The sequence below is a fragment of the Melospiza georgiana genome, chromosome 1, assembly GCF_028018845.1.
Source record: "Melospiza georgiana isolate bMelGeo1 chromosome 1, bMelGeo1.pri, whole genome shotgun sequence".
NCBI classification, from domain to species: domain Eukaryota; kingdom Metazoa; phylum Chordata; class Aves; order Passeriformes; family Passerellidae; genus Melospiza; species Melospiza georgiana.
The window spans coordinates 128,822,634-128,845,002 of NC_080430.1; the positions used below are offsets into that span (position 1 = coordinate 128,822,634).

The window sequence follows — 22,369 nt, forward strand, 5'->3', positions numbered from 1 at the left end:
ACCATATTGATTTTTGTTGTGTTTATCTGTCTCTTTATATCTATGTAAATCCCTAGTGTTTCTGATATTACTTTCTAACACTGCATTTTCCTGTTTCCCACTGAAATAAATGTCAGCAGATAACAACCTAATCTTTGTTGTTGCCATTTGGTAATTTAACTGCACTAAACAAGGAACAGAATCTGATTGCAGAATCATTTTGCACAAGCTTTGTGTTATCTTAACATCTTTTTCTGCTGTCTTACTAGGCTGAAGAACAAAAGCATAAATGGTAAACCTGTTAACAGCTTATACTTCAGCATAAACCACTTTAAATTGTGATTCAGCAACTTTGCAAAGATGATAGGAAAAACATATATAAGAATCACAACTCTGATTCTTAGATTTAAGGGGTTTTGATAAGATTATCTCAGGGAAATATGAATAAACAGTCCAGCACATCATGCAGAATCACAGAAACATTTAGGTTGGAAAATACATTTAAGATCAAGTCCAAGCATTACCCACTATATACTATACTATTCTCAGCAATGTAAACTAATTTCTAACTATTTTCTTGTACAAGACCAATTTTTTTGTCCTGTGCTGCCAACTCTTCTGTTTATTTTGGTCCATGCTTTTGGTGTATAAATCATCCATAGAGTTGGTTCAGCCTCCTTGTTCACTTGAAGATTAAGTATCTCGGTTTTGCTCTTCTATTCTTTTTAGCCCCTAAATCCATTCATTCTATATTTCCAGATATCCTTCAGAAATACTTTCATAAGGACTAAGAGAGACATAGGACCTTAAAAGAGGAGTTATGCTGCCTCTGGTGGTTCATTAGCCCCCATTTCCTCACCTCGTTCACAGGGGATGCAGACTGCTCTCATGGGGCTCCAGGTCAGTGAATGTGCTGGTGGGGGAACATGGTCTAAGATCAGCCCTAAGGGTAGGAAACAACCTATATCAATTCACCTTTAAAAGAATTTGATAAAAAAATAACCATAAATTGGCAAAGAAAACATATGCATTTCAGTACTGTTGACTACTCTAACAGTTTATAGAAGCTGTTCTAGATCTTGAGTAGCTCTGAGAATTAGGCTCAATACACAAGCAAAACAATTTTTCAATACCTATAGGAAACCACAAGCCCCAAATACAAATGTCTGCAAGTAAAACAGAAGATTCAATGGCTAAAAATTTAAATGGTTGCTAGTAAGCCACATGCTTTAAGACTTTATCAAGGCACTGTCAAATCAGAGAAAATCACATTTACATGAAGTTGTCACCCGTCACGTTAGATATTCATTTTTGTTTATTGGAGCTTCATCTCTTGTGCAATGAGTGACTCAGGCTGCTCCAGGATCCAGCATCTTTCACAGTAATGGGTTCACTAAAGCTGTAGCACTGCTCTTGGCTTCTGCTCAGCAGTTGGCCTGAGGTTACAAACTGTACTGTTTATTGAGCCTCATTAAAACCACTGTCATGTGGAATCAGCTTAGCTTGCCTTTAAGAAAATGTAAAATTGCCTAAACATGCAATTGCTTTTGAAGTCAGAATGCTAAGTTTGTACCATATTCCAGTGATTCTAATAATGATTCTAATCCTATTCCATGAGCAGTAAATGGTCATGTGTCTTTGTTGGTTTAAAACCTGATTCTGCAAAGGCAGTATTTATACTAAAATAATTTGAAGTCGACTTGCAATTAATGCTGCAAAACAATATTTTTCCTAACCATGCAGGAGGTGTAAGTGCTTTGTATGTGCCCAATACTTTTGGCAAGAAATGAATGAAGTATTTTAAATTTTGTAGTTAATGTTCAGTTCTGGCTGGCCTGGAGTATTTATTGAGCTGTTATCTCACATACTATAAAGCAGTGACGAAGTGGGTTCTGCATGAGTGCTATTAAATATCCTCAATGTGCCATTACAACTGGCAGACTTTTTGTAAAACAAGACCTTAGCAGCTTGTGATATACAGTAATTGATATAACAAGCATGTGATATATTATCATAGTGTTCCTGCTCCAGAAGTGGGGCTGGCTTCTTGGAGATACCGAGGAGAAAAAAAACCTTCCCCTAATATGTTTGTACATTCCCTTAGGACTATTTTATTGATCCATCCAGAAAGGAAGTGTTAGAAAAGAAGTATGACAGTAAAGGGTACTTAATCCATCATTATAAAGATGGAACATGGTTAACAGTTTTAAAGTGGCAGAGGAACAGGTTTAATAAACATTTCTGAACCTTTTTTGCCATCATAAATTGTGATAAAAACAAAAGAGAAAGAACGAAGTCAAGCTACAATAAGGAGATAATTCTGAGCAGTAACATCAATTAACAAAGAAATCATCCAGGTGTTGAACTTGCTTCTGCTAACATCTGCAGTGAAATTCTTGGCAATTTTGTAAGATTACATCCAGTGCAGGAAAATTAAAACTTCCTTATCAAACTTGATGCTATGGTAATTTCCTTTTGGAATGAGACTCTTTTTTTCTGAAGTTCTTCCTATCATAAACTATATTTAAATGAACTTTCACCTACACAGAGAATGGACTTCCCTCTCTTGTGTTACCCAAAACTATTCAGAGCTGGGATTTAGCATTAATCTATATAACTTTTAGATGAAGGTCTAATCTCATGACCAGAAAGCCCACTGTTAACTCACAGGGCAATGCATGTGAAGGGAGAGTGGGGACCAGAAACAGGAATAAAGATATATTTGGTATCTTGGGGTACAGCCACCTGGAAGCATTACTATATTCTCATGGATCCAAATTACCTCCATAATTTGTTAATCCAAAATTTCTTAATCCATTCTTCATTTTCCTTCTTTGAATTCGCTTCACTTCATCAGTTCTCACATTCTTTCCTGTACCTTCCAGGGAACTGCTCTACACTACTAAACACGTATGAAAAGAAGATTACCAAGCATATATGTCAGTCAGAAAAAAATCAGATATGTGAATTTCATCTTGTATATGGAATACTTGATTACTCCTACATTATGTGACTATTTTATGTCCAGACATAAAATGGAAGGAAGGCTGTGAAAATTCTCTGCTAGCTTGCTCACAAGGGAAAATATAGTGATTTCTTTCTCTTTTTATTCCAAGTTAAATTTTTCTTTATTACCAAGTGAATTTAAGATTCAACAGTGCACCAGGAATTAGCTCTTCCAATGTGACATTATCTTTACATTTCATCCAGTGTTTTTCTGAGTGCTTAAATTTTATGCCATTATGGTTCTTAACTGTAAATCATACTCTCAAGTAATCGTGGTTTGCAAGCATGAAATAACCAGATCAATTCAAGTATCCTTTCTCCAGATGAAAATCAGAACCTAAAGGAAGAAGTGGGTCCAGCATGGCTTATTGTCCTCCACTAATCCAGCAGGCCAGAAAGAACTGTAAGGAAATAAATTCTAAGCTCTTCAATGTCACATTTGGTATAATAATATCAATCTTGTCTTTTCCTGTTTGAAGAGTTATACAAATTTCTTTTAATCTCTCTATCACTGTGATCATTTCAAGTGAACAGTAATCTGATAGTCTGTTTTATAGCCTCTTTGGAATATTCTTAAAGGTCTAGGCTTTCTTTTTTTGTTACTATATCAAAACTGGCTATTATTAAGCTCCAAAAGAGAGTTTAAAAGTCAGTAATTTTAATGAAAGAAATCAAGAAAACTAGAACAACCCCACTCCACTTCAGGGTGACACATAACAACAATATATTAAAAGAATTGGCAAATTAAAGAGCAAACGTATGATGGAGATGGCTCTGCAGGAAGCAGTAATAAAGCAACACTTCAGCACTGAAAACCTCAACTCTCCTTTCACTAGCCCAATGAAGCAAACATTTAACTATTGTTTAACAACATGTACAAATGCTCAGAAAAAAAAAAAATCAAAAACTCCTTTATTAGATGAAGTAGTTCTCTGCTGAAATAAAAAGGCTCTTTATGACCCAAGAAAAACTAAAACAAAACTAAAGAGGCAAAAATAGCAATATGTCTTCATCTTGTGAGTAAATTTTCATTCAGATCTACTTAAACACCTCATACAGAATATAAATTATTATGTTTTGATTGTGGTCCATTATTATGGCAGATGAAATACCAGCTAATGTGACTCATTAGACCTTCATCTAAAAAGCTTTTCCTTCACTGCAGAAATGGGAAGTCCATGGAGTGGTGGGCTGTAACTATGATGTCTGCAGTCCCCTTTGTGCTTGGCCATGACTTCAGAACTGACCTTGGCTGATCATAATGTTTTCTGAATGGTTTATCACTTTCTGCCACTTTTTTCTAGCATGAGTTGCATTATTTAGCCCCATTGCATGACAAGAAGTAAAACAACACAAAAATCAGTTTACAAAACCACTGTGAGAATAAGGGTCCTACTACTGACAAGCAGCCAGCACCCATGAGAAAACCCAAGGAAAGCTCCTTCCAGACCATTGTCAGCCAGAAGTTTCATCCCTAGAGCAATGGAGATTTTTCCTGTAATCCTTAGAAGAAGCATCACACTGTCTTCACAAAATCCTTGGTGTTTCTTTACTGCTGACAAAGGTGAAGGCCTTTTTGAGTTCCCTAGAAATTTCACCTCTGTGATATCAGCTCCACAAGTTAATTAACTTTTTGTATAAAAAACAAATACATGCATTTTCAGTAGCCATAAGCAATCACCTTTTAAATTCTTTGAAATGGGGCACTAAGTATGGCTCAGAACATAAAATGCAATAGAGCAAAGTGGATTTAGGTAGCCTTCCCTCTCTGGTTCTCTTCCTTTTCAGTCACTTTCTTCATTCTGTGGTCCACTATTCAGTTTTCCTTTTTCTATTTCTGCTTCAATTTTATTTTCTAAATTCAAACACTTAGGGAAAAAACCTAAAACTTATAACTGATGCAAGACACCTGGAATATTTTCCCCATATTTTAAAAGTTGCAATTTCTATTGTCCTATGTCTTTCCTTAATAAATAGTCCTGAGTCTACTCATTTTTCTAGAGCTGCCAAAATATTTATACATATGTAACTTCTCTGTCCCTAATTTTCATTCACTTTCCCTCCTTTCACCTCTTTTCTCCATCTCCTTTCTTTATTCATTCAGTCTTCTTCTCAGCCCTCATTATTCACTGTAGCACAGTGATAAAAAAAAAGCAGAGCACTTATAATGAACTAGTGAACTAGTTGTGCTCAGAAAAGAATAATCATAGAAAATTTAATGACAATTTAATGACAAACAGATTGGGAAGTCATTAGCATCTGCAGGTCTGTGTGGCACTGAGGTGTACAATGCAGTTCTGGCTGAACAAAGTGATCTTCTCCCAATGCATCCCCAGGACAGGCATGGATAACAGCACTGCCCTTTTTAAGTCCAGGATCCCCATGACAGCAAGCCATGCCATCCACATTACAGAAAACATCTGTCATTATTGTCACTTCATCTATCATGCTCTTTAAAAGCAAAAGACTCTGCACAAGCACAGTGAGAGACAGAAATCTGAGCCATACATTCAATTCAGTATGTTTGCTAAATACTGCATTCAAAGGCAGATATTAGATGGCTCTTTCACCTCTATCTGCCAAACATTTTAAAAAACTGATTGGATAAAACTATCCATCCTGAAGAGCACATTAGCTGTGAACATGCTGTAAATCCAGATTTCTTGCATTGCAGAAAGCTGCCCTTCCTAAACTAAGGAAAAAAATGAAGGACATTATTTTACTCTTGAATGCACCAAGTAGTTTCTGTTGAAGCTAATGTACTACTCACAGTGGCAACTGATGATCTTCATAATAACCAGCCATGGTCACTGGGTACTTTAGATAACACTCCACGTTTGTATAACACCTCATACACCTCATAGCAAGTGCCATACTTTGTGGCACTCTCCCATGACCTGGGCAGCAGAACATTTAGCTACCCAGTTCTTTGACACCTCCTCACAAAACAGAGCAGGCCACTTTGTGGGAAGCTGATAGCATATACCTATTGTACCTATCATTCTCAATTCCTGAATCCTACAGATCGTCTTTCTGAGGCCAAATGTCATCTCTACTTCTTCACATCAAAGCATGCTCAGAGAACACCTCTCACCTCTGCTTTCCTATCCTAGCAACTACTTCACTGCCATTATGTGTAGAAAAAAGGGACAGGGGGTTGGGTTTTTTAATAGCACACAAATACAACTCTACATTCAGAAGGAGAGAAAAACAGAAAAACTGCATTGCACAAATATTAGAATACATATAATTTTTAAAAGTTCCCAAATATCTGACAGTAGGAAAGAGATTTTTACCTACATAATGCAATTTTTTATTTTTCTTATATTCCCTCATCCCTGATTTTACTAAAATGCAATGTTTTAATTTAAAAGGCCTCGGCTTCTTCTCTTCCTTGGGAGACATTCACAGAGATTCCACTGGGAAGGGAAGGGTAGTGCCGGAAATCAGGTGGCAGTAGACCTATTCTGACAGCTATTTCTGATCTTATTTTAGCTGAGAGGACCCACCCAGCTCAATGGGTTACATCTCCCTTTAGTGGCATGAGGGTGCAGAGATTTCTCACAAGGAAGGGAAAAATGATACTGAAAATACATGTCTGAAATTACTGGAGGTTCATGAGGCTGCAATGTTGCTAGAAGTCACAGGCCATCAGCCTTTACATACATACATCTGAGAGACATTCATAAAGAATGTACAGCACACAGTTAAAGCCTTTTGCAGGCATTACAAGGAAAGCCATTTGATCTTGTCACGACACGAATGCCTCAAAACATGACTTCACTTGGCAATTCCTGGCTGACTGCCTCCAGCTAATGATGCAAGCAGGAAGAACCATCTGAGAAATCCTTAATCAAAACTCCGATTGAAAATGTGTCATATCCACAGGTCAAGGTCAACTTTTCTCCTTATGAAACAAGACAGCCAAAAGGACAATTTACTTAAATCAATAAGCGGTAATATCCACAATGATTTACTGCAATAGTAGAACAACATGCACATTTAAAAGAAGAGTATCTCCTCATCTAGGTTACAAAGCTCTTTAAAATAGAGCCAGAACAGCATTCAGTTTCCTTTGGTTGCAGTGAATAGTTTGAAGGTTGAAATTACATTCTCTGTTGATCACTGGAAGACAGGGATAGGGACAGACTATTGAAAAATTTCAGTGTCCTTTTGGCTGCCTTCCAGTCCCATCTCCAAGTGGCTGCTATTCTATTTAATGTAACTGGAGTCTACCCTTAGGATGAATATCTTTCTTCCTGACAGTTTTTGTTCTTTTTCAAGGCAGGGGAACAGCCACAGCCCAACAAAGACTGCCTCTTGAAGCCTCAGCCAAAGGGCTCAGGAATGGAACAAACATGGCTAAAATGCTGCTGCATGACTGTCTTACAAGCGAGTTTCTCTACACTTTCACTGAAAATGCAGACAATATAATAACTGAGGTTAGGATAATCCCAGAGACAAATGTTTTTCAGCTGAAAAGATTTTGAAACAGCAAAGAGTTTTGAGGAAAATCTGTTCACTATCTGCAATACATGACCAGTCAAAAAAAGATATGGCCTCGCTAAAAGATTGTAAATTATAACTGCTTCTTGCGGGAACAATGCAGACATTTTTAATACAGACACATGCTAAACAGGCTGGTTGTATATACAGCTTCAGAATTTTAATCTGGGATACCAGATCAAAACCCAACCTGCTTTAAAAAATCTTCAAAATCTTCACCCATAAAAGGCTATATAAATTCACTAAGTGGACAGCCCAGGGTTAAAGGCTAACATAATCACACCCTGTTTGTAGTGACCAGACAGTAAAGTTATGGCAGTGCACAGGTTCAACCCACACATATCAGTCTGTGTCTAACCTACACTGCCCATGGGGCACACACTACACACACAAGGGCACACTCCACTCTGTGGTTCTTCTCGTGGCTACTGATTCCAAAATTAGCCAAGCCCCAAACTGACCAATTTCTGCAGGTAGAGGTACAAGCTTCCCTGGCCTTAAGGCTTCACCAATTACCAATGCTCCTCATGGACCTTCTTCCTGCTCTGCACTGCAGATATTTGTGCAGCACAGAGGCTCTGAGGCACACAATAAATTGGTACCTTCTGCTTGTTGTATCTGCAAGAAGCAAAACACTGAGGAGTTTTGCAGACATTTATGCTCCCCAAAATAGCCAGGACTGATTCACATTTACCCTGACTCACATAAGTTATCACAATCACATTACTTTCAGCAAAAACATCAGTTAAAAGGAATTTGTGTCAGGGCCACAAGCAAAGAACTCTTCCATTACAGCATGCCTGTGCTGGGAAGTTGTTAACATCTACAGCAATTCCCTTAGGAAATGTCAACAGCAGCACCAGAAAAAAGCAAACATATTTGTTTGTCTAAATATTAAGAAGAGCCTGGAACAGTTTCTAAAATGTCAACAAGAAAACCACACTCCAAAGCAGCATGATTTCTTTTTGTTGCAAACATAAATAATTCTTATGTTAGTTTGGAACATAGTCGATGGGGAGTCAGCCTGGGTACCAGAGTGAAGCAGATATTCCTCTTTACAGTATGCAAGGAACATATTAATCATGCAAATAGAAAGTCTTTTGAGGGAAAGAAAAAAGATACTATGTCTCTTTGGTATAAGGAAAGTAAACATATAAATATCATGCTTTTAGAAAATGAGGGAAGTCTAAGGGATGGTTAATATTTGACAGCTACTGTGTTAGTGTTTTCTGTACACAGTGAATGGTGGAATATCTTGAACTTAAAGTATTATTTCTTTTACATACTGCATAACACAGTCACAAGACCCTAGTACTGACAGTTGCACTAAAAAATCCCGCTTTCCAAATTACAACACTCTTAAGAACCCTTCCACATTTTATAATACATTAATCATTATTCAATACTTTAGTGTTCTTATTACATAATAGAACAATATCATCGTTATTTCTGATTATCTTTATTGTGTGATAATTAGCAGTGACACACTCACTGGTTGCATGCTTTTTTTTATTGCAAACAGCCCCATATAAAATCAGCTGGAAATTCATTCCCTCTGCACCTCAGAAGCAATATTCACTTGTGTATCAGAGAGCAAGAGGCTGCAGATCCCATCCATTCCATCTGGAGAGGAGAGAAGAGCTGCAGTGTTCAAAAGGAGGTTTCAAGCACAACTGATATCCAGTACCAACGGGCCTGGGATTCACTCTTTCCATAGGGTTTTAGTAAGTAGGAAGTGGCTTTATAACATGGAAATAGAAACAAAGCCACGGCCAGGTATTGTCCTTTTTTCAAGCTTGTTTCTTACCCTGGAAAATATCTGGAAAACAAAATCACCTGCAACACTCTAGATAACCCCATATGGTTCTCCCTTCTCTAGCTAGCACAAGGCAAGCCCTTCTTGAGCTCTCCTTTCACTAAATCCTCTGTTAGCTACATCACCCCTCCACATCCAGGCCTACCAGCTAAACCCTATTTAGCCCTGTTTAAGCTAAAGCTTCTCTACCATGTCTCAGCCTTCCTGAAAACCACCAAGAGAGGACACAGGGCCTCCACCACAGGTTGTGTGATAAACTACTTTTGTCACGGGATTTTCCACTTGAGAGTCTGGGAAACACAACATCATCCGATTCATTTAATATAAATAATTGACAAGACTCCTTCCAACTCAATAGTTTGTTTTCTATTGCCTTATTTATAAAGGACAGAACTTTAATAGAGTATAAATATGCAGTTGTGCTTCAAATATTTTAGGAATTTGCTATATAAAAGTAAAAATAAAGTCCTCATTAACAATAAAATGTAGTTATTCTGTCACTGTAATTTTCCACGCTTATCACATCTCCAATGATTTACAGATTCTTTTGTTTTTTACTTTTTTTAACAAGAAGAAGGATATTTTTCACTGCTGAACACTTGAGCTGGAAGCTGAAAGTCAGGTAAGATGCTTACTCATCAATTAGTAATTAGGATTTTGCAGGTCAAGTTCTGGCCCAGTGTCAGCTATCGAGTTACCTTTTACTGCAGCCTTGTTAAATACTCTGTACTGATACTCTGATACTCTGCAGCCCATCTATACCCTGTACTGATAACCATAAATGTAACTACATCCATCCATGGGAGTTGATGGTTACCAGACAGGAAGAGGACAGGTTAGGAACAGAAATGAGCTGAGCTCTTCATCTGACTGTGTTCACGTGAAACCAGACAAGAAATCATCTGACGGCCCTCTCAGCTCTTAATGCCTTGCCTTAAGCAGGAACAAAAACTCACACCCGTGACTCTTGTGAACAGCAGACATGAGACAAAGACATAAAGGCAGTTCTATCTTTTTGTTTGGAAGAAATAATCAATTTCACTTGGAGTTAAAAGTGCTAAGAAAAAAACATTATTCCAACTCAACAGACAGCAATGACAGAGCAATGAATTCTCCAGTTGGTGTTCACATTCCTGACAAAATAGTGACTTGGGAGGAAAGAAAAGCTGGGACTCAGCACCCACACCAAGGGGAATGGAAGGAATCCTACCTCCCCCGCCTCACACATTGGTGCTGTATCTCTCCTGGATCTTGCTGATAACATATGCTCCTGAGGCATCTTCTCTTATTATCACAGATAGTGCAGACATGCTATGCCAGCCTTCTCTAGTATTCCTGATCTCCCATAAACACCACATGGTTCCACACATTTAAAATGCTTTATATCTTCAAAAGGAAGATATTATTTAGGAAATTTAAGGGATTGTACTTAATTCAAAGGAGGTTTATGAGCATTCTTGCTTATAAGGTTTTTTGAGGATGAGCTATCTACGAAGAAAGACCCATTAAATTGAGTAAGATGATTCTCAACATACTTTCAATATAGTAAGATGATTACTTTTTTTTCAGCTGTGCCCCTCAGATCTCTAATTCCCACTGGAACAGAGGAAATATACCCAGGAAAAAGCCTCTATTACTATTCCTACCTGTGACTACAACTCAGCTTGAAGTTCTGCTGCAAAGACAGCTGGCAGCTGAGACAGCATGGTTCTGACATAGAGCAGTCTCATTTCCAGCCTATAGTCTCTTTAGGCTACTGATATATTTTTCATATAAATGAATGAGTCTGGTTCCTAAAGATTACAGGGGGCAGGAAGAGAGCTTCCCACCTCCTTGACAACATTTTGAGTTGAATCTCTTTATATTTCTCTTTGTGCAACTAAAAAAGGCTTGACAACAGGATTCGACGTACCTGTAAAGTCAAGCACATGTGCTTTTATATAACTAGGAACAAAACGTGAAGTTATAAGTATAGTGAAAAGGAAACACTATTTGAAGTCAAGTCTCCATTTAACTACATTTCATCTCATTATCACCCATTTGGATGCTCCATTTTCTCTTTGGAAGGAGAGGCATCAGTCCCATTGGACACAGTCATTCTTTTTGAATTCTTTCAGGGCCCCAGGGAGACACCTGAAACATAAGGAGGAAAGCAACTCTCCTATTCGAAGCAAGAAAAGCACAAAAGATGCTCTCACTTTGTGAGAAGCTTTACTTAAAGCAGGACACAAACCCAAAATGTCCAAGGAAGGGATACTCAGTAACAGGAGGGATAAGCAAAGGTGGGAGTAGGCCTCTCATACGTGATGCCTTTTATCTCCACTACTGGAGATACTGGACCTAGCACTTAAATAGATCAACTGCTGCTATACTCATACAGCAGTGCAAATCCCTGATTAGCTTGGGCACCAGCAGAAGGCAAACATGAGACACTGTCGACAGCAATACCTTTGCCAAAGAGTTTCTTCTGCACCTGCTGTCATCAGAGCATCAGGAACCAGCTGAGCAAACCCTTTCAATGGGTAATACCAATGCACTTTACATCCCAGGGACTTTATTTTCAGTGGATAGGAACACATCTGCTGGGCCCATCAACATCCTGCAACACAACAACCAACACAACACAACACCAACCTCCAGCCTCAAGTCTGATGAGTGTGAATGTGTGATGGACAAGCAGCTACATAAGTCTGTGCATAAGGATTTGAGGAATGCACACATCTTTTTAAATATGGCCTTTTTATTGAGGTTTTCAGTTCACTTATTAGAGCTCAGTCGGGATGGCAACTGCGGACCAAGTATGACTACATTTTAACCAGCAAGCCAGCCAGATTTGCAGATTTTTAGGGAACAGAGCTAATGTTACAGATCATTAGCTCTGTAGTTAATGAAGTTCTGAGCCAAAAAATGCCCCAAAATGTTAAGGGAGAGTTGTCCAGGAGTAGACTTGAGCAAATTCTTCACCAAGGTCACTGTATGTTTGGTATGCACTTAGTTATGCTTTCCTGTGTGATCTACCAGTCTAGAAGCCAATGGGTATCTTTACAACTTAGATTTGATTTAAATTAAGACCTATTTAGTTAATTTCCAAGCAATTCAGTCAGCATTCCATCATCAATATGTCTTGAAGTAGGGAACACAAGGTTTTGGAGCTGCTGGCTGAAGACCCAGAAAGCTCTGTGCTGACAGCAGAAAGAGTGTAGGCTGCAACTGCTGCTCATTCTGGAGTTACTACATTATGAGTTGACTTTTATGGTCTAACTTCTGCCATCTCTATTTCTGCTTATTGAACTCTGCCCATCTTGCTATATACCAAAGTTTTGGAAAAAGTTCTGAGCAGTTTACTGGCTATTGTTTAGAAAAAAATCAACCACCCAGTCAAACAAACAGCACTACACTGGCTAAATAGGACTCTTATTTCAGCACATATAAACATGTTTTGTGACCATTCCAAGGCCCTGTTTCTTTTTAATTTAAATATATTACTAATTCTAAATATGAGAAAATTGCATTTTCCAGGAAGTCAACCAAGACTGCTGAAATGCAGCATAAATTACAGCATAACTCCCAACTCCCAACATAACATTTCTAGTATGTTACAAGAATATTGGTCACACAGGATCATCTTTTCATTCTGCTGGGCCTCAGACATGACTGCTTGTTGCCCTAGAAAGGACACATTACAGCATAGCCAAGATACAGTATTAATACTCTCAATTCACAAGCACTGTTACATAAAATTGTCCAAAAAGATGGCACATAGTTGTAGAATCACAAAAGAGTTTAGGTTTGAGGGGACCTTTAGAACTTACCTGCTCTAAAACTTTGCTCAGAGCAAAGTCAGCTTTGAAAATAGGACTGACTCTGAAGTCAGGATGAGAGAGAGCCTTGTCCAGCCAACTCTTGTGTGTCTCCAAGGAAGGACATGGACAGTAGGTCAAGACAAGTCATTATTTCCTCAGCTCAGCCCCCATGAGGCAGCACCAAAGTATTCGGCCCAGCACTTTTGGCTCCTCAAAGAGAAAGACATTGACAAACTGGAGCCAGAAGAACTGGTTTCTCAATTCAGAAGGAACAGTATCAAATAAAACCAGTACCAACTTTTGGCCAATTTAGTACAGAGTTGCCTTTTTTTGTCATGGGAAAATATTGCTTTTTAAGATTTAAAGAAATTATATAATTTAATATATAAATTATCAATATATTATTTATACATTAAACTTTTGTACATTTATTATATTTATATATTAATTTCATAATAATTCATATATTAATTTTGTTTATGTTACGATTTTATATATAATTTTCACATAATGAATATATAAATTTATTTATAAATAAATTAATTTAATGTATATATTACATAAATTTCTATTAATTATTGTAATAATTCCCTAGAAACATATGAAGCAATTTAATGATATGATTAACATAAATTATATTATTTATTTCTATTTAAAATAAAAATATCCTATTTGCCATTTTTGACAGTCAGTTTCTGGTTTTCTCATTTCTTTTTTTTCTCTAGTAAGTTTATATTCCAAACAAAGACACTGCACTTTAATCTGATGCTTCCAAATAAGCACACCTCTTGTCCTTCATATTTACTTTTACTTCCAAATCCTGACCAAGTTTGTCTGTTTAGAGGTTCCTAGATTCTGTTTTCAAGCACATGAATTTTTTTGGAAAAAACCTTCAGCAAGGAGACATACAATTTGCTTCAGTGTCACAGTCCCCTTTCAAATATCAGAGAACTCTTACCATGAAAAACTTGTATATATCCCAGGGGGATTTTCATAGACATTACAGGAAATTAATCAACCTTAAGCAATGTCATTGTGAACCATACTGCATACCACGTTTTTACTAATTTCTGTACAGCTTCAGATGTCTGCTTCATGGCATATGTAACAAACATGAGAAAGTACCTGCTTCTTTCTCCCCACACTAACACTCACTCACAGAACCCAGCAGCTGCATATATGAATAAACATCAGTTATTATGGTCACCAGGGAGTCAACACAAGCTACGCTCTCATTCGGAATATTTTTTCAGCACCCACTGCGTGCAAAAATCCAGCAATACATTACTAAAAGTATCCAGAAATACACAGTGACAGCGCCATCACAGCTCCCCCACGTGGGTCAGGATGGCCGAGCGGTCTAAGGCGCTGCGTTCAGGTCGCAGTCTCCCCTGGAGGCGTGGGTTCGAATCCCACTCCTGACATCTTAGTTTTGGGACTCAGGCGGAGGATTTTGGCTTTGTCTACTTTGGGGGGAAAAAAAAGGCTGAGGAAAGACTTCATGGCGCTCCATAGCCTCCTGAGGAGCAAACGGGGAGGCCCTTGTCTCATTGTCCTGGTATCTGCTGACAGGAAGTGTGGGAATGGTTCAAAGCCCTGTCAGGAGAGGTTCAGACCGGACACTAGGATGCATTTCTTTACTGAGAAGGCAATAGAAAACTGGAACAGGCTTCCACCTCCCAAACTATCTCAATGTTTTAGAGGACAATCCACGTAATAACATGTCTTAACATTTGGTCAGGCAGTTGATGATCACTGCAGGTTCCTGCCACAACTGCACTTGCTATTCTATTCTGTTCTATTTTAAGATTTTTAAATGGTGTCTTAAATTAAAACAGAAAATCTAATTGTTTCAGCCTAAAGCAGGGAGCAGCTCACAGTGCAGCCCCCAAAATCTGGTGGGGTTTTGCTTGCTCTCCACCACCATGGCTGCAGCAGCACTCCACCTTCCCAGCACTGCTCTGACACTGGGTGCCAGGCCAGTCACCTCACCCTGCAGGGACAGATGTCACTGCCCTGAGATGGGCTCCTGCTGCTCTAGCGAGTGGTACTCACCTGCAGGGTTCTGGCACTTAAGCTTAAGCAGCAAGAGAAGGGGAGTGAGCAAAGGAGAGCGTGAAAAGGAGAAGGCAAAACCTCTCTCTCCCTCTTTTGCCAGAGGTGAGCAGTTATTTTTGTTCTAGATGTTTTCTAAAACTACAGCTCCCAGCTCAATGCTAGGTGCTTTTTCTTTTTACTTTTAAATTGCTCTCCAAAATACTCTGGATTTTCCTTTGTACTCTTGATTTTTTAAAATTTATGTAGCTCTCAAAAACAGATATGAATCGGTAAACTAATTAAATTTTCATGTTATATACACATTAGGTGAAATTCTAGAACACAAAGTATTTCTGAGAAACAAAACCACAAACAATAGTCACAAGAACATTCTTCCTATGAATGCAGTAGAAGACCAAGATTTTTAGTTAATGTTAAATATCCAGCACTGCAAGCCCTCAGCAGGCATACAGTAATGACCTCTGAAAACACATAACACTAAATCATTATAAATGAGCAGCTAAAATAGGTGAATCAATGAATTATCCCAGTGGAAGAAACAAACAGGTAGTGTTTTAATTACATGATAACAACACCAACTCTGACAAAGGCAACTAATTCCTTCCATCTGCACATTCTACTAAGTAATCCTTGAGTAGGGTGCTCAGCTGCACAAAATACTTCTCTACCACACTTTGTGTCCAGATGATATACATCAGTTTTTCTCCAGGACTTAACCCAAGGGGTGGTGTTAATCCATCCATTTTTACTAGGCAAGAAGCACTACAGGCTGTTAATGGATACAGGGACACTTTCCTGATGCCATTATAGTGCAAGAGCACTATTGTTATTACATTGCAAAGGTTCCATATTGCTGGAGTTTCACACCTCCTTGATGTTTCTTGTAGGCATCTCCTCTGCACACCGACTCCTCCTTGTCCTCACAGCAGCCAACTGACTCCAGTTCCCACCAATCCACTCTTTTATAAAAAACACTCTTCTTCTTGGTACAGGTGTGGCCTGTTAACATCAGGCCTGCTCCTCATCTTTAGTAATTGGCTCAGCTGCAACTCTTGAGGGGATAAGATTACATTCTATACCACCTTCATTTACCCATACTGTATGCCCCTACACTTTCCTCTGCTGAACTGTTAAAGGGTTTAACTCCACATTCCTGGCAGCAATTCTACCACAACTGGAATTATGGAAGCAGCACATTTGCCTGCCATGAACACCCAGCAGGTCCAACGTGTCTGGATCTGACAAACACAACAAGACAGGCAGCCACCTAAAGCCACCTAAAGCAGTAACCCTGAACTCTGAAGTTGCAGGACTGGCTGGCCTTTCTGTGGGATCCATTTTGGACAAAACCTGAAAACAAAACCATCAAGTCCCACCAAGACAATTTAAAGTAGAAATTTGTTATCTACCTTATTGAGGCATCAAATCAATATTATTAGAAGTAATTTGATCTAAATTAAGAGAGTAGACTCTTCCTAAAGTTTGAAGAAAAAATATAACTGAGGTATATATATATATATATATATATATATATATATATATATATATATATACATATAAACCATTAAATAATTAAATGTCAGAAGACAAACAGCAACTTTGAGGTCTTGATCCTCTGTAGCTTCATTTCAATTATAGTATGAATATTGAGATCATATAAATCAGCCCAGGTGTACCTACAGTATGAGATGGTTTAAGCATCCTAGAAAACTACAAATGAGAAGACCATTAAATAATTTTGCATTCAAATACCTACTCAGGACTGTAGCTTTTTTCTACAAGCCCTTCCTGACCCTACTTTGATCCCCACTGAGAGCAGTCTTGCATGGGAGGCAGAGAGAGAGAACTACAAAGGGCTCTGGCCACCATTCAAGATAAGAAAAGCCCCAGTTCCAGGGACAGTTCACAAGTTACTTCAGTGGATTCATCCCATGATGCAAATCTTGTGTGATAAAGCAGCAACATTACAGATGCACAGAGCCACAGGATAAAAACTCTGCAGCCTAGAAACCTTCATATTTGCAGTTAACAGCATTTCCCTTCTAGTAACACATTGCAATGGGTAAATTATATATGCAGATAAGATTTCACAGAATCACAGAATTTCTGGGTTGGAAGAGACCTTTAAGATCATTGAGTCCAGCCCATGTTCTAACACCTCAACTAGATCATGGCACCAAGTGCCACATCCAGTCTTTTTTTAAACTCTTCGAGGGATGGTGACTCTACCACCTCCCTGGATAGATGATTCCAGTATTTGACCACTCTTTCTGTAAAATACTTCCTCCTTAATTCTAGCCTGTATCTCCCTTGGCGCAGCTTGAGACTGTGTCCTCTTGTTCTGTCTGTTGTTGCCCGGAGAAAGAGACCGACCCCCAGCTCACCACAGCCCCCCTTCAGGGAGTTGAAGAGAGTGATAAGGTCACCCCTTAGTCTCCTTTTCTCCAGGCTGAACAACCCCAGCTCTCTGTCGTTCTTCATATGGCTCGTGTTCCAAGCCCCTCACCAGCCTCGTTGCTCTCCTTTGGACACGCTCAAGCATTTTCAATATAATCACAGAATAAAACATAATATTCTTCCAAGCCAACTCTTCCATAATTACAGACTATAAGAATGAACAAAACTAAAGAGAGAGGAGAGGGGAGATTAAATCCTAGGCCATCATAAACAACAGAGACCATAGGACTTCATTAAGAAATCTGTATAAAGTTCAATTCCTTTTCTATCAGATCATTTTTCCTGAATTAAGGCCTGAACAGAACAGAATAATCTGTCAAATTCTTCATTAATGTTATGTATGTAACAGTCACCTTTACAAATATGCACTAAATCTCAGCAAAACACATGGAAACTTACAGAATGACAGAAATTAATTCAGTGGAGACAAATCTCTTCCTATAAATTTGCTTTCAGAAACTTTCACAAGATGGACTAGACAGAATCTAGAGAAGTATTTGAGGGGAAAAAACAATCACTTTTAAAAAAATCTGATTATCAGCATGTATGCTTAGTATTTTATAATGAAATGCTGATATCTGCACTCTTTTATATACAGACTGTTTAGTGAGGCTCCTCACATGAATATGTTCAGCTCTGCAGTCAATTTAAAACTAAAATAATCACATCAGCTAGACAAGATCTTCAGATTTAAACAACTTTTATTATTAAAGGAAGCACGTGATCAGCTTTTTCTGAGATAGAACCTGCATATATCTTATCCATTGCTGGTCACAAAGATTGAGACCAATTTGCATGTGCTGTGAATATTTCCTGTGAGAAGATGTCACAAGGTGAGACGTACAGAAAAATGAAGAGCTCAGAATTTTTTCTCTCTGTGGCATGGTGCACAAGGCAGTGCTTCTGGCAAATAAGATACAGAGAATGACAAATCTTTTTTTTTTTTCTCTTTCTCTCTCTCTCTTTTTTTTTTCTTTTTTTTTTTCTTTTTTTTTTTCTTTTTTTTTTTGAGAAAGGGACTACACATTTTTTCAAACAAATGTATTTCAGGTGCCAATGCAAACACAAGATAAAAGACACAGAAAGCTGCTGTGCCTTACCAAAGGCCAGTTTGCTTTAAGGAAGCCTCTATTAAATACAACCTTTAAATTAATAAGGAATACGGATTCCCTTGCAGCTGCAGCCAGAGCTGTACATGTGTGCAGAGCCCCTATTGACCAGAAAGGGAAAGAAGAGAGGCAGACTCCACACTCTGTGTGAAATCCCCTTGAAGGGTTTCAGGGAAATAGATAATTTTCTGGGCAAGCTGAGACTCTACCATTACCACTACTGCACCATCCTATATGTGAGGATATTTCCACATAGAACTTATTCCTTCAGATAAAAATTTTTCTTACAAACAAATGGTTATCAGCAAACTTTCCTCCTCCTGGTTTTATGAATGTTGCCCATGGACTAGGGGAGAATACAGAACAGAAGAGACATCCCATCACAAAGCATTACAGAAACCCAGATCTGAGCTGATCTTGCCACTCAGCACGAGTCACTGAATGACTGAAATAGATGGAAACTACTTCCAGTGTTTCTCTCCTCACACCAAAGCCACGCATCATTTTGAAAAGATTTAGATGAAGTTCAGACAAGTATCTGCTAAGTATGTGGACACTGAGGGAGTTTTGAGATATCTCATTACTTCTACTGCTCATTAGTGGATAGGACAGTATATTTCCAACACTTTGTGGTTTTCAAAGGTTTTTTTTAAAACCAAAGTAAAAAGAATAATCAGGATACCACAGCTCACCTGCTCCCTTTGTCATTGAAGCAAGCCTACACTGACAGTTCAAAGCACGTCGGAATTTGCGTTTATCTTTGCAAGAAACAATCCATTACCAGCCACTAATGATCTTTCTTTTTGCCCTAATGAATCTACCTTGAAAGGAATCTACCTCGGGTTCCATGCTGTTCACAATTATTAAAACATGAAAACTGGACTAGCTCTGTTAAGAAAATAAATGTCAGCTTTATGAACTGGAACCAATTCAGACAATGCAAGTCAATCATTGTACTAAAGATGAGGCATGCAGCAGCTCATGTCTCAGTACAAGTGTCCTGGATCTCTACTGGCATCACTTCTACTGCAGAGGGGCAGGTCCAAAGGGCAGTTTTGACATGAGGAAACACACGTGCCTGGAAAGTGAAAGTAACACAGAGCTGTTTCTGACAGCACAGAGACCCTTGTGACAGCAGAGGCAAAAGGTACCTGCCTCAAGCCATGCTTGCATCTGGGTCTCCTACAGACAGACACAGTCAGAATATGGGGTAGCTTGTTATTCTTTTTGCTGCTAGTGGTCTTCATAAAAATTACTGGATAAAACAGTATTTTTTGGTAGGCGTGCCTGTCCTTAAGCCAGTCTTGCTCCATTTTCAAAAGCCACACTCCCCTTTCAAAGATAATGCTGCCTTTTTACTGTCAGCCAAACCACTAGTGGTTTGCAGCTAGAAATCGTAACCCTTATCTCAGGGTAGGAATGTCACACTCAGGTTTAACTGGAATTAGCTAATTTTCCTGTTCCTTCGGTGCTAGTGCCAGTGCTAGGCTAGGCTCTGGCAGCTCCCACTCTCCCCAGCTCAGCACAGCATTAGCTGGATGGTCACCATTGCTGCACAGCTAAACAGACTCCTCACCAAAGCACCCAGGATCTTCAAAGTCTCCTCAAAGAGAAGGGCCCCCCAGCCTTACATCATAGAACTGATAAGAAAACAAAACTTCATGCAAAATCTTGGTGCCAGGACTCTTCCTGGGCTGCCTTGACTGCATTGCAGGCAGCTGCATTGTCTCCTCTTCTAACTAATCTGTCCTCCCCAGTTAGACTTACTCCTTATCTGCAATCTAGCCCAATATCCTCTTAATACATGCAAGGACATCCATGCTGGATCAGCCCAATGCCCAGCATCAGCATCCTCTGGGATAGTGGCCAAGACCAGCCCTGAGACAGAAATCAATACAGACAGTGGTAATCAGCAGGACAAACAGTAGGACAAAGCCTCATTGTTTCCAGAAATTTGGGGCTCAGAGGTTTCTTATTGTAGTGATATTTCTGCAAGAAGGACCCTGCAAGGAGGTCACTGGGGCTGGTGGGGCCTCTTGGGATCCTCCCCACCCACAGCCAGCTCAGCTGCAGCAGATTGCTCAGGGCCCCAGCCAGTTTTGATTGTCTGCCAGCAGAGAGACCATTCAATCTTGTGAGAGACTCTTGCAGTGTTTAACCACCTTCCCATCAAAAAAAAAATGGGATTCAGGCATTTTCTGAAAGTATTAGCATTCACATGCTGCTGCAAAATATTCCAGAGCCTGCCTGTGCACTGCCTGAGGATCCGTGTGCAAGCCAGTGTCTGGGCAAGGGCAATGTTCCTCATGTCTTCCTGCACTCTGAACAGGACCACTGCTCCACCTTAATGTGAAGCAATTATCTTATGAAGGTTTTAAGACCACAGTATTCATTACTTTAATTGGAATACTCTAAGATACATAATTTTTCTGGTTTCTGATTTTCCCTATGTTGTTAATAAGGATTCCTGTCTTTGTCATGAGCTGTGGAGGCATCTAATATTGCTCTGTAATACCCAGAGAAACAAGATCATTCTGTTTACAACTCACTTATCATAATAAATGCCAAAATATTTCTCATCTCTCACAGTAATAAAAGTCAGGCAAAATGCAATTATTTGCCACAAGGTAAATAACCTTTTAATGCCATCTTCAATTCTTGGAACTACTCTCATAGCATTTTTGCTCTTACTATGCATCTGTTGCAATTATTTCTCCCCTTGCCAGGAGATTGCCTAACTACTATATACATTTGAAAGAAGCATACAGGCTAAGAAGGAAGCTTTACATATTTCAGTCTTCAGACTTACATTTTTACAACAATAGCAGGAATAAAGACATTAAAATAGAATTATAGAAAGGTTTGGGTTGGAAGGGTCATCTAGTTCCAATACCTGTGCTGTGGGCAGGGACACTTCCTGCTAGACCAGGGTGCCTCAAGGTTCCATTCAGCCTGGCCTTGAACACTTCCAAGCACCCACAACTTCTCTGGGCACCTGGCCCATGGTTTTGACATCTTCACAGTAAGGAATTTCTTCCTTATATCTAATCTAAACCTACCCTCTGGCAGTTTAAATACATTATCCATTGTTCACATGTCCTTGTGAAAAGTCCCTCTTCAGCTCTTCCATAGCTCCTCTTTAGGTGCTGAAAGGTGCTAAGAGGTCTCCCTGGAGCCTTCTCTTTTCCAGGCTGAACAGACCGCAGTTCTCTCAGCCTGACTTGTCAGAAGAGGTGTTCCAGCCTTCTGACCATCTTTGCCTCTTTTCTTTGGACTTGTTCCTACAGGTTCATTTCCCTGTTGTGTTGGGGACCCCAGGGCTGGACACAGAATTCCAGGTGGGATCTCACAAGTGCAGAGCTGAGGAGTAGAATCCCCTCCATTGCCCTGGTGCCCACGCTGCTTTTGATGCATCCCAGGACACGTTTGGCTTTCTGGGCTGAGAACACACATTGTCAGCACATCCTGAGCTATTGATTCACCAACACCCCCAAGTCCTTTTCTTCAGGGCTGCTCTCAATCCATCTTCTGCCCAGGAGGATGCCCCAATAATTGTGCAGGACCTTGTACCTGGCCTTGTTGAACTTCATGAGGTTTGAATGGGCCCACTCCTCAAGCTCGTCCATGTCCCTCTG

General features: G+C 39.2%; 1 protein-coding gene and 1 non-coding gene across 12 annotated transcripts in view; one reads left to right on the forward strand and one right to left on the reverse strand.

The window, feature by feature from the left end:
* The window catches only part of OXR1 (oxidation resistance 1), a 349,896-nt gene that overhangs the window by 195,753 nt on the left and 131,774 nt on the right, over positions 1-22,369 (reverse strand). The window contains exon 2 of one of the 11 annotated variants that reach the window (XM_058018453.1): positions 839-922. The exons of the other annotated variants lie outside the window; for them this stretch is intronic. The gene's annotated coding sequence lies outside the window, so the exon portion shown is untranslated. The remainder of the gene's footprint in view (positions 1-838; positions 923-22,369) is intronic. 11 annotated transcript variants of the gene reach the window in all.
* Positions 14,452-14,534, forward strand: TRNAL-CAG (transfer RNA leucine (anticodon CAG)). The gene has a single exon. It is a non-coding gene; the product is annotated as a tRNA-Leu (tRNA).